This window comes from Pithys albifrons, chromosome 1 (genome assembly GCF_047495875.1).
Source record: "Pithys albifrons albifrons isolate INPA30051 chromosome 1, PitAlb_v1, whole genome shotgun sequence".
Taxonomy (NCBI): Eukaryota; Metazoa; Chordata; class Aves; order Passeriformes; family Thamnophilidae; genus Pithys; species Pithys albifrons.
This window is the reverse complement of record NC_092458.1, coordinates 14,280,511-14,297,567: the sequence shown is the minus strand read 5'-3', so window position 1 is coordinate 14,297,567 and position 17,057 is coordinate 14,280,511.

Below are 17,057 nucleotides of genomic sequence, written 5' to 3'. Positions count from 1 at the left end.
GGTCAGGGTGGATGGGGCTCTGAGAAACCTGGTGTGGTGGAAGATGTCTTTACCCATGGCAGGAGGTTTGGAGCTAAATGGTCTTCAAAGTTCCCTTTCAACCCAAAGCACTCTAGCTCTATGATTCTTGTAGGCTCCCTTCAAGTACTGTAAGGCAGCAATTAGGTCACCCTGAAGCCTTCTCTTCTCCAGACTGATCAGTCACAATTCTCTTAGACTTTTCTCACAGGAGAGGTGCTTCATCCCTCCAATAATTTTGGTGGCCCTCCTCTATTCTCAATCCAACATGTCTATGTCCTTCCTGTGTTGAGGACCCCAGAGTTGGATGCAGCACTCTGGTTTTGATGCAGCCCAAGACACAGTTGGCTTTCTGGGCTGTAAGTGCACATTGTCTGCTCATGTCCAACTCCTCACCCACGAGCACCCACAAGTCCTTCTCAACAGGGCTGCTCTCAATCTGTTCTACACTATACGTTACTTTGTAAGGGATGTGCAAGGGATATTTTCAGTTCTTTGTGACAATTGGAACTGGTTTAAGATTGTTATCCTTAATGATTTTACATTTATCGTTGCTTCAGCAAGTTAGAAATATTTTCTTTTTAAAGTTTCTCTACTTAGTCCCAAAGATTTATTCAAGATTTCCTAATGAGACCCTTTATATGTGTCTTATAGAATGATTTGGGTTGGAAGGGACCTTCAAAGATCATCAAGTCCAACCCCCATGCTATGGACAAAGGCAAGTTTCGCTAGATCAGAATCTTCACAGCTACTTCCAACATGACTTTGAACATTTCCAGTGAGGTTTCAATGACTTCTCTGGGCAAAAATTTCTACTATCTCACCAACCCTATAGCAAAAAATCTTCTTCCTTATGTCCGAACTAAATCTACATCTGTCAGTTTAAGGCCTTGTCGTGTTACTACAGACCTCAGTATCTTTCTGTCTTTTTTGTAAGACTTCTGTAGAAATTGAAAAGCAGCATTAAAGTCTCTGTAGAGCCTTCTCTTCTCCAAGCTGAACAATCTCAGCTCTTTCAGCCTGTCTTTACAATCACTTCCCTCACACTTCTGGTCACACTGCTTTTTATGCAGCCCAGGATCCCATTAGTTTTCTGGACTGCAAGTGCATATTGCTGGTTCATGTCCACTGTACTAGAAGTAGTCAGTGTTTTTGTTGACATAAAATTTTATGAAAAGGTTTTCCAGATGGACAAATGTTCTGCAAAGAGTTCATTTTAATTAACATTTTCTGAATGTATATAAAAGGAAACATTGCTTTTTACTATATTTAATGTTAATTTGGTTTTGGAAAAAAATAGTAAAAATAATTAGCTAAAATATAATACTCCATAGCTTATTCTTTTAGCTGGAATGGTTGCTATTCTCCCATATCACAGAAATCAATAAAAACAAAAATTTATTTTTACCTGAAAAATAGATTGTCAGAGAATGAGTCTATGGTGATTATACATTTCTTTGCAAACGTACCAATCCTCCATATGTTATTTTGAAGATATTAATACAGAAAGATCCTTTTCTGTCTTTACTTCACATTTCACTTGACTTTGGTTTCATTTTTCTTTCTGGAATACATATATAATATATTTCATTTCCAGCATGCCAGTCAGCAAGAATTCCACATGCACAACATGTGACAGATGTCCTTAATGATGCATGAACTTTCCAGACTCATTTCATTAAAGATTTAATAGCAGATCCTTGTAAAGCTTTAATTATCCTCATGTGATCATCACACATTTACACACCTACAAGAATGCATATTCAGATACTAAAATATTCCCCAATGCTCTTATCTTCCCATTAGTCTTACATATGTCTGTACGTTTCTCCCCCTTGAAATCAGGCTTGAGTGAACAGGTCAACATATGTTGTCTCTGGAAAGCACCAGGAATCAAGTTTGCAGTAGCAACTCCAGTAATAATATTTGTTCACCAGAATATCTAAAGCAGATTACTTAAACTCTGTTAATAACTTAACATCAAGCTTTTTTCCCTACACAGGGTTCTTGCTTGAAATCCCAAACTAGCATATATCGCTATTAAAAAATATTGCTTCCAGAGTATTACCCAGGACTGTCAGTTATTGTGACAGTTGAGTGGACACAGACCCACTTCTCCATAGGAGACATGTAAGTAAATCACTTATTGAAATGCAGGCACACCTTTTATACCTGGAGATGGGGGCAGTTGCATGGGCATGGACGTGTGGTATCTTAGCCACTAGGTTTAAAGACTGTTGCCTGGGCATGCACAATTGGGTATCCTTTTCCTGGACTTTGCATAAACTACAAGTCCCAGCAAGCCCTGCAGCATCCATCTTGCAACGAGTTACCCCATCCCTAAATATCCCCAGTTTTTATCAGTTAACAAAATAATGACCATATAGAACAATACAACTTAGAACTTGAATCTTGGGAACAATTTCGTTATGAATACCTACTTAGTTTAGAACCCTCTTTGAACTTGTTTTTTTAAACCTTTTTGAAACTTTTATTAGAACTGCTTGTCCTTATGAATGCTTAACTCTAAGGGAACCAGGGTCTATAATTTTTTTAACTTCTGTGGGGGTGGGGGTTGTGTAACTGGGGTACAACATATTAAACCTTTATCAGGTTGTGTCAGTTGGGGTAGGGGTTAGCAATGATCTTTAGTCCTGTGTTTCTTTAATGTCGCACGTGTCATTTGGCATGTCTGAGGAATGCACAACATAAACAAAGAACTTGCAAAAACATAAACATATCTTGTGGATTAGAAGTAAACCTAGTAGTTATGCTTGGTAGTTACAGCTCAGGTAAGAGATTCTGAGGTTCTTTGAAGTCATTGTCTTAATGTTCGTGCTAGCAAAGAAAGGTATCAAAATATTGTGCATCAGAGGAAAGAAACAGAAGATACGGCCTCAATGACAACCTCAAAAGAGCTTGTTCGACCTTTTTCTTGGGTGCTGTGAACAGGTTTGGTTTAGGCAACTCAAGACAGATGAGAAGGAGTAGAGTGGAGTTACAGAAGGCAAAGATGAGCAGCAAACAAAAGGATGGCATATTAAAGGGTCAAACAAAGGAAGGTGGTGTTGGGAGGAGTCCTTCAGAGAATTTTTCTCACCCTACCAACATAAAGGGTTTGGGGAGCTGAAGTGCCAGGACTGAGAACAAAGGAGTGGCTGATGACTCCAGATTTCAACTGAATGGTGGGGTGGAGGTGAGAAACAGAACACCAGCACCTGGGAGGAGGAGAGGCTTTTCCTGTGTGCTGGCTTGACTTTCGGTTTTGGCAGCTGCTGGGAAAGAGCCACTGTTTGCTAAGCTGGGGAGAGCTCGTTCTGGCTCTGCTCCTGGCCTTCCTCCCCCATCTCTGGGAACCCTGAACTTCAGAGAGAGAGAGAGAGACAGAGAGGAGGGTCACAGCTGCTTCAGGACACACTGCAGACCTTTTCTTCCTGGGGACTGACTTCGACTGCAAGGAGATTTCTGGGAATTACCACCACTCCTCAACTCCCAGCTTTTCCTTCTTTTTAAACAAAGAACAAGCGGAGAGACAGAGTCTGCTCTTCCCCCACGAAAAAGGCTTCATCCTGCACCACGTGAGTCATACACCCCCTTGTCTCTCTCTGGCTCACTGGGAAAGGACTGAGAATTCACCTCACAGCCAGCCAAGGTGTAACACTGACACTGTCCATAAATATAACTGCACCAGGAGGAACCTACATTTGATGGGGGTTGTTCCTTTTTTTTTTTTTGGTGCTGGGGGAGTAGTTTGCTCTGGTCTGTTTATAGTTATATCTATATCTACATATATATATATATATAATATATATATAGTATATATATATAATATATATACTATATATATATATATATATATATAGTAGTTAAGAACTGTTATCCTTCTTATGTCCATTTTCAAATTAAAGTTTCTGTTTTTTAAATTTAATAAGGGGTGATATGGTTTTTGAGGAGGATCCTCTTCTCTGATTTTGGTAAACATTTTGGTTTCCCTCAAACTAATACATGGAGGCACCACTTTTCAAGAGAGAAAAACATTTCTGATAGTCTAATATTTGGAGAAAAGAATGAAGAAACATAATTTATCAAAACTCATACTACAAGAACTTATTAGTCTTACTAAAATTTTTTCTTCCCAACAGGTAGTGAACTTTTATTGCCACAGGGGGCTGTGGAGAGATCAACAGGTTTATTAATAACAAATCCATGAACAGGTGACAAAGGGATTTTGCAGAGTCATACCTATTAGAATCCTGCATCCAACGCTTCCTGGAGGAGTCAAAAGGAGATAGATGAACAAAAGTAGCCAAACTTACAGGATCCTCTAAATTAGTATCTCCCTCAAGTACTTCCTAATCCATGTCTAAGGGCACAATACTGAAGCTAAAACAGGACACAGCAAAAACCGCTAGCAAACACTGTTTCTTCTTTTTGTTTTTTGTTTTTTTTCCCCACCTGAATGAATGCTCAATGATAAATGGAACAACATAAAGAAATGAAGGGGAAAGACAGCAACTGACATTTATGTGAAAGATAACTGGAGGATTTTTAAATGAAAATTGATCTATAAACAATACATATTAGATAAAAGGTGAAGAGTCAGATGACAGCCTGAAAAAATGACAGTAAGTTGGTTGCTTAAGATCTGCAACCAATACCATTCTATATGTACTAGACTATCCCAGATGCTTCTGCTGGGCTGGCAGATACATCCCTGTGAATATCTGTTCCCTCCTATAGTGACAGATGAAGCACATAAAGAATTATGTCCTACAGGTATTTAAAATGAAACAAGAATCATGTTTTTATATACATCAATCAGTTCTCTTTCATTTTTAATAGAACACTAGCAATAAATCTACAGTGCAGAAAATTGAAATATTGATATTGCCTGTAAAGATAAAATATTTGAGTGATGTATTTTTAAATAGAGAGAATGCAAAGAAATATGTAAGTTTTAGTGACCGTAATAAGTAGTAACTGTGGTTGTGCTTGTAAAGCCACTCATTCTTAAATTCTACATGATTACAAATTCCTTCAAAGTGCTTTTTGGTAATACTTTGAAGCCTTCTGGTAATTTGTTTTACTCTGTACATGGTAATTAGGAATATTTTCTATAAAGCTGAGGGATGTTTTGCAATTGCTATAGGAGTTTGCTACAGTATTTTTTGTCTGTTTGTTGCAAGACATTAGGTCTAGTATAAACTCTCCCAACATGGAAGTGAAGAAAACTCAAACACAAGAAATGCAGCAGAAACTATAGGAAAATATCAATGGTAGAAATTCCAACCAAATTTTCTATCTTCCTGGTTTTGAACAAACTAGGAAGTTTATTCAGAAAATTTGGAAGTTAAGCAAAAAAATTTGAGTCAAATTTAGCAAAAGAGAAACACCAACTATTAATTAAAAGACAATCTGGTTTGGATGACATAATTATTTGTCTACAGATCTACACGTTCAAAAAGTACAATTGCAAAACTGAAAGTCTCAAGTGAGTTTGGGGAATGCTTTGTGGATTAATTTTTTATTCCAAAAAGTATTGTAATCAGCTCACATGTTTTGTTTTTAGTTAATTCTGCATAACAATTATAAATTTAAAGGCAGAGAGTTAAGCAAGTAAAAAGGATTGACTGTAGATGTCAAGAGTTTTGAAGAAAACAAAGAAAAAGCATTTCTTGTACTTCAATAAAGTAGACTCAAACAAGCCTAGGAATTTATGCAGAAAGTAATCTAAAGGAATAAGTGTAGAATAAGCTTTATTTCTTAAAAAAACCAGCAATATTAAACACTTTGAGGTCAATTACCCACATATGAAGGAAAAGAAAGCTTAGCAGGTCAGAAAAAAATTTAGTTGAATTAAAAATTATTTGATAATCTGCAAAACAAAAGGCAGTCATGGAAAAAGTAAAAATGGTAACATAGCAAAATGCATCTATGTAAGAATAGTAAAACTGTATAGGGTGGAAATTCAGAAACCAAGGGAGTTAAAACTATCAGAGACTATAAGCAGCAATAAGATGTTCTCTAAGCACAGCACAATTTTAAGAGAGGTTAAGGAAAATCGTTTAGTGTTCCTATATGAGATGAGTTACTGAGTGAGACAGAAGCCATTTAAGCAACAGTCTTTTCAACTTCAGCTCTATCAAAAAGATTATCATGAGCCAATACTTCAAAATTTGCAAGTAAAAGCAAGGGCTTAAGAAAAATGAAGAATGCAAATGGTAGCAAGACAATACTAATCTTAGCAATGTGCTAATGAAATTCTATCTTTACCTGAACAGAAGGAAATCCACTTCACATGACATAATTTCCCAGAAAGTCAAAAGAAATATTATGTTCCTACTTTCTTCAAAAGTCTCTATGGAACTTAAATTCCCAGAGTTTTGACGCCATTTAATTATCTTATGCCACATGTCTCTCTCACGGGGACATGATAGGGACATGTCTAATGAGAATTACTTTGTCAATACCTGCTTGGAGTCTCAGTTACTATCAGAATAATTTTTTGAAAAAAAGCCAGGATCATGGAAAACTGAGACAGAAATTAGGGATCACAGGTACTTGACTAAGGCTGTAAGAATTCAATGGACTGAACTTATTGCTGTGATCATCAGACTATGAAGTGCTGCAAGTAACAATCTTCCTCCTGAAGCAAAAGGATTCATGAACAAGAAAACATGCTTCTTCTCTCTGGTGACCAATGAGAGAACTCAAGGGAATGGCATGAGGCTGTGTCAGGGAAGATTTAGGTTAGATATTAGAAAAAGGTTCTACACGCTCCTTAGGTTGTTTGGGCACTGGAATAAGTTCTCCAAGGAAGTGGTCACAGCACCAAGGCTGCCAGAGCTCACAAAGTGTTAAGACAATGCTTTCAGACAGTAGTTGTGATTCTAGGGGCTATCATATGCAGGGCCAGGAACTGGACTTCGATAATCCTTGTGGGTCCCTTCCAAATCAGTATTTTCTATGACTCTATGATAGTCATAACTGAGAAATACAATTGTGAGCATCACTCATCATGTATGTTTCTGAATAAGTTGAAATATTTTCACCTTGGTTCTCTAGTATTTAGAAAAGAATTTTGCAATAAAATCTAATTTAAAACTAAGAATACTGTTTGCTGATGTAAGTAGTAAACCACATGATTCATAAGTTGGTACTAAGATGGTATAGAATTTTTTTTTTCTGAAGCCGTAATAACTTAAGGGGTATTTAAAGATTCTGGAGTCTCTTCTCCCACTAGGAGGCACATGAATTAAAATTAAAGCTTTTCTGACAGATATTTGTCTAAGCTGTTCTTTAAATTCCTCTCTTTGACAGTCTTCTTAAACCATTTATTCTGATTTTGCATTAGAGTGTTTTCCTCTAGGGGAACCTAGGTCTCCTTTGGTTCAATTTAAGAGGTACCACTTCTTTTCCTATCTCAATTCCTATGAGATGGTTTTAACCTACCAGTGTAGCAAATCTTTTTAAAAAGTGTCACCATTCTAGGAAGAAACCGAAAGTACAGATTGGAGAAAAAGAACCAAAGCACTTCTATATTTATAACACTACAGAGTAAAGATCTCATATAGAATGTAATGTACTATCTTGGTTACCTACATTAATGAACTTCAATTGAAACAGGTTCAGAGAAGTGTCAAAATAATTACAGTAATGAAAAGCCAAGCTTATGAAAAAAGGTTAAAGGACTTGACTTGTTTATACAGGGAGTCATTTAATTTTGTGAAGCTAAATATTTGGGGCTTTGGAAGAAGTGAGAAAGAACTAATTGTATTGCAAGATAATGCTGGTGAAAAGCAAACAGGTATAAATTGGTTATGCATATAATTTCAGAAAGAATAAGAAAAAACTGTGGGGACATTAATTTAATTGCTCTGAGATAGTATTTGATAAAATACTATCTGGGCTACACCAGAAGAAGGGTAGGTTTATGTTAGGTATTAAGAAGAAATTTTCATTGTGAGGTTGGTGAGGAACTGGAACAGGTTACCCAGAGAAGCTGCAGATGCCTGATCCCTGGAAGGATCCCTGGAATGGAGCTTTGGACAACCTGATCTAGTGGAAAATATTCCTGCTCATTGCAGGGGACTGGGCCAGATGACCTTTAAGGTCCCTTTCAATCCATAATATTTTATGATTCTATGAAGATTTATTAAAGATTCTGATGATCCAAGAATTATAAAGTTCAGATAAGCATCTTTCAATATCAAACCTGAATGTAATCACAATAAATAATTTGATCTGAATGTTTTCACATGTTTTATATCAATCATTTTGTGTTAATTCCTTATTTCAAGAATTCCACAGAAAACAGATGAAGGTTTTTTGCAGATTTATTTTTGGGATATTTCTTTTGCTTTAATGACCAAGCGTATGAATGCAATGTTACTGATAGTGCACTGATTCCCCAAAAGTTCTCCATTGTCTTGCAATATCACTTGCTTATAACTAAACAATTGTCGAAGTAAAAAAATATAGCTCCCAACAGCAAGAAAATAAATGACTCAGGCAGTAAACACTGGTCAACAAAAACTGAAGAAAATTCCATCACCAAAGACAGAGAAGGTCTGGTTTTGTTCTACTTGATAAGCTGTATCCTGCTTTAAGATAAGGAAGAATCTGGAATGTGTGTTATCAGACAATGCTGTAACCCCTTGCTCTCTTCCTCCCCCTCCCCCGTAAATCCCTAAGATAACAATCAGTGACTGTTTTTGCAACTTAGCAAAAGTATTGTTAACATAAGCCCTCCTCCCTATTAGCATGTTTCCAAGAAACCTTAAATTGTGTGTCCAGTGTTGAATAAGGTATTCCAGTTTTCATCCCCATAACTGGAATCGTTTAGATTTATTTGACCTTCACAAACAATTCCAAATATGAATTCCAATCCAGGAAGATCCTTTTCTACCCCAAGAACAACCATTTAAAGAGTTATTCAGGTCTTACGTATATGATGTTTTAACTGGTTTGTTATGGTTTCTGTCTTGCCTGAATAATACATGAGACTATCACAGTACCACTTCAGAGTGTCACAGAACCACTTACATATTTATATGAATTGATTTCTTGTTAATGAAAAAAATAGGACATCAACAGCAGTCTTGATTTCTCCTGATCTATACCATGTATTTGTTGTTACCAGCCATGCGTTTCTTACATTTACTATGGGCTGTAGGAAAACATTTTGCACTTCTTTAATGTTCCTTCTGTACTAATGTTTTTTCTTTCCTTATTTCGTGCGGTTACGAGTATATAGATGGGTGAAAATAGGAGTGAAAGTGGATGAAATTTTAATTTTCACATAATAACATTTTCAAATCTCATTTTTACATAATCTCAGCTTCTCAAAAAACTGTCTAGTTCATCTAGACCAATTTAATCTTTTGCAGAAAAATCTTTGTCACTACAGGCTCAATATGGGTATGTGATATTCTTCAGGAGCTGAAATTTCCTGCTCTAAGGCAATAAAATGTATTGTTAATGTATAATGACTTCTTTCTCAATATCTGAATTCTAGTGATTAATCAGCAGGAAAAAATGTGATTATGTTTTTCTGGCTCAAGAGCTAAATATAAATGAATGGGATTAAACTTCTAGTAGTACATTTTCAATAACTGCAGTATTACTTAACTAATCTAGTTTTTTTAATGGATAGTGTTTTAACACAAAATTGCCAACGATAGGGAATCCTCCGAGACATGTTACCAAAAGAAAAAAAAAAGTTTTTGTCAGAGATTTTAAAATTCATATTTGAAATCCCTGTTTTGAAGATACATTTGCCTAGTGAGACTTAGAGTCCTGAAAGGGACTTGATTTGTTTGTTTGCTTGTTTTTCAGAAATGCAATTGAGAGCAAAACTGAACTATTCTTTTAAACTTCATAGAAATTTTGTGTTTAATATGTAAATCCTTAGAAATTAACATTTTGGATTTTATAATCGGCATTTTGCACAGATCAAATTTTTAACATTATTCATTTAGAAGTGTGAACCCCTAGTGAGTTAATTTTAAAGGCAGAAATTTTAAAGGCTAAGCCGAAAGCATAAAGATTTCAGTCTACTATTTAACTAGAAAACAGCTCACAACATAATGTCAAATAGAAGCCCACACTATCTCAAATATGCCATCAGAAACTGGTATTTTATCGCTGTAATTTGTTTTCACCAAGAGCTGTAAATAACATCATGTAGAAATGAATCTTCAATGATGACCTGATAAAATGTCTAGTGCCTACCGTTTTTTCAATTGCCTTTAGTTAGCTGTGGATGAGACTGAAATTGTCCAGGATTTTTTATTTTTTTTTCACCGTCAGAAAGAAACCATATCTCATGTCCTATGGATTAACATATTGATTTTTTCACTGTTTAATTGAAAGTAATACTTTTGAGATCTGGTATTAATTCCTACTTTTTTGTATTTGATAGCAAACACCATTAAATGCTTATGCTATCAAAATCACTTTAAGAGAGTCCTTTAAAACTTCACTGCTAGATATCAGAAGTAATTCTGTAGCCTTCAATATCATCTTTTTTATCTTACTATTACAAATCTACACACAGATCTATGTCTTCATCACTCCCTTGGAATTCCTTATTCATTCACATTCAGAAAGAAATGTTCAATTATATCATTGCAGCTATTAATGTAGATCTCTACTGGGTTCTTTTTTGACATTAGTACTGCATTTAATTCTTTTTTATTCATTATGTAGGATGCCAAAATGTGCAGGTACATCTACAGGACTTTTTATCCTATAACTCATTGCAAGGAATGAAATAGATTCAAATCCTGAGGAAATAGATTCACAGCTATTGTAGCACTATCCAAGAAGCCTTATAGTCCCTACCCACTTCCTACACACAAGTCATGAGAAACATATAGTAAGTGTAAAGAATAAAATATTTAAATGACACCAGCCTCCACGTCCTCTTTTCATTCAGGACTGACAACATTTGAATTTGGGGGAGGGGAATCCCTTGTGCAAATGAAAAACAGGAACCAGGTATATTTGACTTTCTTTTTCATAGCTCTTTAAAATAAGTTAATAATTTTTGTCCCATATCAAAATAGTTATGTTCAGCAGACAAGATCTGTGATCTTGAGATATGTCCATTAATATTGCATTTTCCAAAGCATTAATTCATAGAATTCATCAAGGAGTCCTAATTTTGGTAGAAGGGTTCAGGGAATAGGAGTGTGAGAGCAGAGTGAAAAGGGAGCAGGGATGGAGGAAGAAAATTTTCTTTGGAAAGTCACAGAAGGCAGAAGAGGAAATACTACAAATAGCAGATTTTTCTTATCCAGAAGTCATAAAATCATAGAATGACTGGAAGGAACCTTAAACATTATCTAATTCCAACCCCCCCCCTTGCCATGGGCAGGGTAGCCATATATTAGTACTAAAAAACTTATTTTGTTCTGCAGTAAATAAACCTGTCCCCAAATGAAGGACCATTTGGTTCTACATCACTCAGAGAAAATGCATTTCTACCATAGGTCAATTTTTGCAATCGATTGAGGTTTATACCAAGATAATATATTAACAGACCATGAAAACATAAGTGTAGAGAGATAACACTTTTAATATACTAACATATAAATATTTTATCCTTTAATAGGAAGAGAAGATGTAATAGTTGCTGACCTTTTGGACACAGATGACTGAATCTTAAAAACAGAAAAAAATAACGCAACTTTCAAGGTACAGAATTATATTCAAGGTAAGAATTATATTTCAAGGTAAACTTAATTAGTCAATATATCTATAACAGTTACTAGAAGAATAAGTATCTAATATAAGAGATCACTTATCTGAAAGGAATAGACCACCCTTAGGATGCCAGAGTCAGAAGACAGATTACTAGGTATTATGAAAAATTAATTTCGCATAATTAATCTTTCCAGCACAGCAAGTTATATATTTTCTATTTACAGGAAGTAAGAAAATTATAACATTTGAATAGAACAATTTTTAGGGTAGCATGGAAAAGAAAACAAATCAAAAAGTATCACATTTTAACAATGGGTTTACAGAATTACAACAGTGCTTCCTGCATGAAAACTTGTAGTCTTCCATGACACAGTATGGTGCCAGATGTTAAAATTTATTTAGGAATCTCTGGAACCAAAAAAGCATTTATACTTTATCTTTCATCTCTCATGTTTCAGAATCTCATTACGAGAGTTTACAGAAATGTTTGTGCTGTAAACATTACAGGTACTACTTTAGGAAAAATTTTGATTACAAAAGTTTTTTTCAGCGATGTGAAAGCTTTGATACAAACAAATACAGGCATAAAGAGTATACAGAGTAGAAAACAAAATTACCATTTTACTTATGTCTCTGACTTGTTTATTGATATTAGCTTCACCTCAGTGTTTCTTACAGTTTTAATGTTCTTCCATTATAAATCTCTGTCTCACAGACATTTATGGCTGGACCTGACTTCTTCAAATAAGATCATCCCTTCCCAAAACTGGGATGATAAAATCAGATACCACTGAACAGATTCAGTTCTTGCACATTCATATTCAACTCAGTGTCTGCTAAACCTGGTCAATCACTGAAAGGTGTAGTATGGTCTGTAGGCCAGAGAACACAACATGGTGCCCTGCCAGAAGCAATATGACTTCCAACACATGAAACTACCTATTTGCATCATGTATCTGAAAAGCTTTTATCTCAAGAGTAGCAGAGAGAAAGTTGATAAATTCTGGTTGTCTTCATGGCAAAGTAGTATTTTAGAAATACATTTTATATCTTTATTTTTTCAGGGTGGATATGGGGTAACAGTTGTGTACACACTCAAATTTTTGTCAGGCAAACCATACCACATACCCCATAAAAAGAAGAACTGTTTTCACTAACAACAATGAATATACACTAGCAATGAATAGTGGATATCAAAGTGGGAGAGGGGAAGATTTTCCAACTGGTTTCAACACAAAGAAATAAACTGATAACACACAAGGATATTTTTTATCCTTCTTTTTCTGCAAAACGCCTACCCTGCAAGATGTCCTGAAGAATATGGACACTGTTGAATGACCTTTTTATTTTTCTTCTGTATCCTGTTTTATATGTTTTCTCACAGACAGTCAATCACAAATTATTTTTGAATAATTCATGCAGACATTAAGGTGATTTTTGATCTAAGAAATAGTTATCATGTACAGAATTTCAGACACATGCACAATTTCTGTGCCATTATTTTAGCTGTAAAAGTTTTTCTTGCTTTATTCCAGGTCAGATTCCAATAATATTCAATCTTGCAGACTATTGCTAAGTAATTAGTTTACAAAATACACTATCAGTTAAAAGATACACTCTTAAGTCACTACTACTCTTCTGCCCACAAAATTTCATGTCATGCTGTCTAAAAACCTTACCTTAATCTACATAGATTTAATCTAAAACTAATTTAAACCACCCCTAATTACACAGACACCAATATTTAAATAAGCTAGAGTCCTAAAGAGCAGGCTGAAGTCTCAAGATTTTCTAAGAGAATTAGTCTGGTTCTGTCAGTCAAAACTACCTAGGTGGCACCAACCTCCAGTCCCATTCTGTCCTTTCCTTTACTGTCATATTGTAGTTTCATAACTTTAGCTTCATAGATCCCTATTCCAAGTGCCTCATTGCTACCCTCAGAGTAGCAATGCATTTAGGTTAACTGCACTGAATCCTCACTTGGATAAAGACCAATAGACTTCCATGATAAGGAAAAATGGCTTTGGTTCACTATGTGCTTAGTTGGCAAAGGACAAGGAAAGACTTTTCTATATATACTTTACTACAAAACAATACTACCTGAGCAGTCAGAAAGAATTGGTTTTGAGTTCCATAATTATCTATATTTTGGATCTTAGTATTTATTTGGAGGAAGCATTAGAAGTATGTGAAGTTATTTCACTGGTATAATTCTGCTTGAGGTAGGTAGCTTTCTGATTACTGTAGGAAATAAATAAAAAGATTTCTGTAAAGGATCAACAATTTCTCTCAGTTAATTCTTCAGCTGGTGTTTAATTTGACAAATCCCTCAAGACAATAGAGATATCTTAGGTCATGTAAAATATCATGGGTGAGTATAGCTCCTTATCAAGACAGATGAAGATCAACAAAATGTAAATACATATGTCAATACCAAAAGGTATCTATATGGAATCATTATGTCTAAGACAGTGGAAACCTAATCAGAAGAATATGGAAAGCTATTTTGTCGTTCAGAAGTAAATATCTGTATTTTATCAAATGAATGATTTTCTAGATACTAGCTGTAATTTAACTACAGACTGAGCTTAGAGGGTTTAACATCCATGTGTGCTGCCACTAAGTATGTATTTAGGTATTTGAGATACTTAGACAGGAGAAGCAGATATAAAATGAGTGGGAAAACTGTGCACTTCTGAAATCTGTTATGGGGTTACCACTGACTGTGTCAGGAGATAAAGACACTAGAATAACATGAAGAAGTCTGTACCACAGATACATGAACTGAGGTGACTGAATCTGGATCTAAGTCCCATCCAAAATACAACTTTACCATAAGACATTTTCTGAAAATCCTATTTCTACTCACATTGTCACTCATGTGACTCTGAAATGGAATTTTTGGGGAAGTTTACCCAGCATTTGATTCTGGTTTCTTTGGCCCCTTTGTTTTTACCGAGATAGCTGAGGGTAGCACTGCATGGTCAGAAGTAGGATGAGACGACAGGACTATGGAAGCTGTGAAGTATACCATCAATCAGTACAGGTGAGCTGATTAAGTTTCATGTTGTACTTACAAGAGAGCTGTCAGACTAACCCAAATACCTTACAGAATTAAATCAAATCTCTTTCAGAGACATAGGTGCTCATATATCTTCTTTTTTTCTTTCCTCATCCAATGTTTTGGCTGTCAATGAAGGGAAAATGGTTTTAATAAGTATGTGCCAATATGTTTGTGCATCACTTTGTCCCACTGTGGAAAACTAATATTTTCCCCTTGAAGTACGCAGTTCATGTGTCCTTTTCTCGAATTCCTCCCATTAATTGAACACACTTATACCCAATAACCATCCTAATTTGAGTTTAATTTGAAAATTTTTACAGAAATAATACAAGGCATATGTGAGCAACACATTAATAGTGTTGTGCAAAACCCGTTTTGAGCTGTCTGATGAAGGAAAGCTTTTTAGTTCAAATGTTATTTCTGCACTACATCCATTCAAAAATTATTTTTTCACATTGACTCTTTCTCCATTCTGCTAAACACAATTCTTATTATATCTTAGTAATTTTTTCTATTCTATTTAAAGAAACACATATTTAGCTAAACTAAATTTAAAAAAAAAAGAAATTAAAAGATCATAGGTATTGAAATGAGTGCATTTCTACTTCTCTTGAATTATTTTTATCTGTAAATATTTACCAACATTTATGGAATCCCAATAATAGCTTTAGTATCCCAATTATGTTCTGACCAGATGTGAAGTACATGAATCAGAACTGTGTAAGCAGGTAATGCTATTTGAAGGTAGGGTATTTGAGACATCTGTGTAGCTAATATGATTTAGGATTTATAGGAATAAAGCCAGCCAAATAACTTCCAGGCTAAACAAGCCCAGCTCTTCCAGCTTCTTAACATTCCCTTATGAGGCAAGTGCTCCAGCCCTTGGTGGCCATGCTCTGAGCTCCCACCAATTTGTAGATACCTTTCCGGTATCTTGGAGAGAAAAACTGGGCACAATATTCCACATATTTTTTCTGTTTAGTAGAGGAGGATAATCACTTCTTTCAGTACACCAGAGACGTTTCTAACCCAGTGTGCTCTTAGTCTTCATTTCTGAGAGGTTGCGCTGTTCATTCACATTCAGTTTGCTGCTCATTAGGACACCCAGGCACTGTTCAATAAGCCTCCTCCCAAGTCAGTGAGCTCTCAGTCCAGCTACTGTAGAAGTGTAGTTCTAGTAGTTCCCCTATCTAGACCACACCACAGTGTAGATACAAAGATGCTTTCACATATTGTGCTGACATCAAGGTAGATTATATTCACCACTCTCCCCTCATACACAATCACCTTAGAGTTCAGTTTAGAGACTCTGTGTGTGCTACAAGTTGTGCCTTTACAGAACATCCAAAACAGCAATTGGAAGCCAGTTTGAAAATGAGACATTGTTTCACAGTGGTTATTATCAATGTTATTATAATTTCTCCTTTTCAAAATTGATCAGACCATCTATTTGTATATCTGAGCTTTGAATCAGACTTCAGAATATATATACACACTTGAAAGTAGCCTTCATCCAGAATCAGTTTTTATAATGCAAATTGTCTAACCCTAGAGGTTCAAAACTGAATTTTAAGCAGTGGGCTAAATTAATCTTTAATGTAATTTCACTGATGTCACTATGCATAACATCAACTATTAATTTGACCTAATTTATTAGGAAGACTTCGGGCAGATTGTAAATGCTACTGAGTTTGCACTCTGTATAAAAATGCATTATATATGATCATGAAGCTGAGTGATTTTTATTTGTGGCCAAAGCCATTTGGCTAAAATCTACACATTTGTCTAAAAAAAAAAAACAAAAAAAAAAAGGAAAAGAAAATGATAAATATTTAATACATTATGACTCCATATTGCCAAAGCATTTAAAATATAGCTCAAGCCAAACACATGCTTAAATAAATTTTCTGTTGGTCTAAGTGGTTATTTTGAGTTTGTAAAAAAAGTAAAGAGGTAAACAAAGAGTGCTAATCCACAAGTAAAGAAATAATGCCAATCTAAAATGGGAAAATTCACAAAAAATTATTTATCTATAATCTTCAAATATGGATAAATATTTACTGGTCCATCTGGGGGCTAATTGTAATTTTGCTCATAAAAGAGTGTTATAAAAAATAGACTTCTAGAAAAAAATAATTAAAAATAGGAAGAAAAGGCAACATTCTAGTTGTATGAGTGAACACATGAATGAGCTTAAATAACAAACAAATGCTGAAATGTCTGAAAGAATACTACAATAATGCCATTTGATTTTAGCATTTCTTCA